Below are 2,966 nucleotides of genomic sequence, written 5' to 3' on the forward strand. Positions count from 1 at the left end.
TATTATGTATGTATTTTTGGAGACAAAATCTTACTCTGTCACCCAGGCTGGAGTTCAATGGCATGAACATGGCTCTCTGCAACCTTGAGACCTCCTGGGTTCAAGCGATCCTCCCACCTCAGCCTGCCAAGTAGCTAGGACTAAAGGTGCATGCCACCGTGCCTGGCTAATTAAAAAAAAAAAAAATTTTTTTAGAGGCAAGGTCTTGCTATGTTGCCCAGGCTGGTCTTGAACTCCTGGTCTCAGGCAACCCACCTGCCTCAGCCTCCCAGCCTCCTGGGATTACAGGCAGGAGTCACTACACCCAGCCAGAGTCCCAGTTTCTTTTTTTTTTTTTTTTTTTTTTTTTTTTTGAGACGGAGTCTAGCTCTGTTGCCCAGACTGGAGTGCAGTGGCGCGATCTCGGCTCACTGCAAGCTCCGCCTCCCGGGTTCACGCCATTCTCCTGCCTCAGCCTCCGGAGTAGCTGGGACTACAGGCGCCCGCCACCACGCCCGGCTAATTTCTTTTTGTATTTTTAGTAGAGACGGGGTTTCACCGTGTTAGCCAGGATGGTCTCGATCTCCTGACCTCGTGATCCGCCCGCCTCGGCCTCCCAAAGTGCTGGGATTACAGGCTTGAGCCACCGCGCCCGGCAGAGTCCCAGTTTCTAAAAGAAAATAGGCTAGGCATGGTGGCTTACGCCTATAATCCCAGCACTTTGGGAGGCTGAGGCAGACGGATCACCTGAGGTTGGGAGTTCGAGACCAGCCTGACCAACATGGAGAAACCCTATCTCTACTAAAAATACAAAATTAGCCAGGCGTGGTGGCGCATGCCTGTAATCCCAGCTACTCGGGAGGCTGAGGCAGGAGAATTGCTTGAACCTGGGAGGCGGAGGTTTGATGGCTCATACCTGTAATCCCAGCACTTTGTGAGGCTGAGGCAGGTGGATCGCTTTGGCTCAGGAGTTCGAGACCAGCCTGGGCAATACAGGGAGACCACCCCCCCCCCGATCTCTACAAAAAACGAAAACAAAAACAAAGGGGATTAAAAAAAGAAAAGATATGAATGCATGAGGATAGAGTGTGGAAGAGGAAGCAGCAGCCTCAAAGTTCTGGAAGCTGGAAGAACAGATAAACAGGTGTGAAATAACTGGAAAGCAACTTATTTATTTATTTTTTTTGAGATGGAGTCTCACTCTGTCATCCAGGCTGGAGTGCAGTGGTGCGATCTCGGATCACGGCAACCTCTGCCTCCCGAGCTCAAGTAATTCTCCTGCCTCAGCCTCCCGAGTAGCTGGGATTGTAAGTGCGTGCTGCCACACCCAGATGATTTTTATATTTTTAGTAGAGACGGGATTTTACCATGTTGGTCAGGCTGGTCTCAAACTCCCAACCTCGTGATCCACCCGGGTACCTTGGCCTCCCAAAGTGCTGAGATTACTGGCATGAGCCACCAAGCCTGGCCAAAAGCAACTTCTAAGCCTGCAATGGAATCGGGAATTGGTGGCACCAGGTCCTTCCAGCAGGGTTTAAGAAATTAGCCAGCCTGAGGTTGGGCACGGTGGCTCACACCTGTAATCCCAGCACTTTGGGAGGCCGAGGCAGGCAGATCACCTGAGGGCGGAAGTTCGAGACCAGCCTGACCAACATGGAGAAACCCCCATCACTACTAAAAATACAAAATTAACCAGGCATGGTGGTGCTTGCCTGTAATCCCAGCTACCTGGGAGGCTGAGGCAGGAGAATCGCTTAAACCCGGGGGGCAGAGGTTGCAGTGAGCCAAGATCGTGCCATTGCCTTCCAGTCTGGGCAACAGAGCAAAACTGTCTCAAAAAAAAAAAAAGAAAGAAAGAAATTAGCCAGCCTGAGCAACAGCAAAACTTCCCATTTCAACAGCAAGACCTCTCTACAAAAAATAAAAACATGAAAGTTGGGGTGTGGTGGCTCACGCCTGTAATCCCAGCACTTTGGGAGGCCAAGGTGGGCAGATCACTTGAGATCAGGAGTTCAAGGTCAGCCTGGCCAACATGGTGAAACCTGTCTGTACTAAAAATACAAAACTTAGGCCAGGCACAGTGGCTCACGCCTGTGGTCCCAGCACTTTGGGAGGCCGAGGCAGGTGAATCACAAGGTCGGGAGATAGAGACCATCCTGGCTAACTCGGTGAAACCCCGTCTCTATTAAAAATACAACAAATTAGCTGGGCGTGGTGGCGGGCACCTGTAGTCCCAGCAACTGGGGAGGCTGAGGCAGGAGAATGGCGTGAACCCGGGAGGCGGAGCTTGCAGTGAGCCGAGATTGTGCCACTGTACTCCAGTCTGGGCAACAGATCAAGACTCCGTCTAAAAAAATAAAATACAAAACTTAGCCAGGCCTAGTGGTGCACGCCTGTAGTCCCAGCCACTCAGGAGGCTGAGGCAGGAGAATGGCGTAAATCCGGGAGGCGGAGCTTGCAGTGAGCTGAGATCCGGCCACTGCACTCCAGCCTGGGTGACAAAGCGAGACTCCGTCTCAACAAAAAAAAAAAAAAGAAAGAAAACACCACCACCACCTAGCCAATCCCCATTCCCCATCCCCTCACCCCAGCAGAAACTTAGACACATTCCTGGAAGGGGTAAAATGAGCCGGGCATGGCGTTGCATACCTGTGGTCCCAGCCACCTGGGAGGCCAAGGTGGGAGGATTGCTTGAACCCGGGAAGTAGAGGCTGCAGTGAGCTATGATTGCAGCACTGCACTCAAGCCTGGGCAACAGAACAGGATCCAAAAAAAAAAGAGGGGAGGGGGCAGAGCCAGGATTTGTTTCCAAGCTGTTGTTGCCTAGGTCCAACTCCTGGCTCCTGGAGCAGCCTGTCCTCCCTGCCTGGAACTCTGAGCCGGCTGGAGTCATGGAGGTGATTCCCAGAATCCCAGAGTCAGGGAGGCTGGGGGCAGGGGCAGGTCACTGGACAAACAGATCAAAGGTGAGACCAGTGTAGGGCTGC

Source organism: Macaca fascicularis, chromosome 1 (assembly GCF_037993035.2).
Source record: "Macaca fascicularis isolate 582-1 chromosome 1, T2T-MFA8v1.1".
In the NCBI taxonomy this organism is placed as follows: domain Eukaryota; kingdom Metazoa; phylum Chordata; class Mammalia; order Primates; family Cercopithecidae; genus Macaca; species Macaca fascicularis.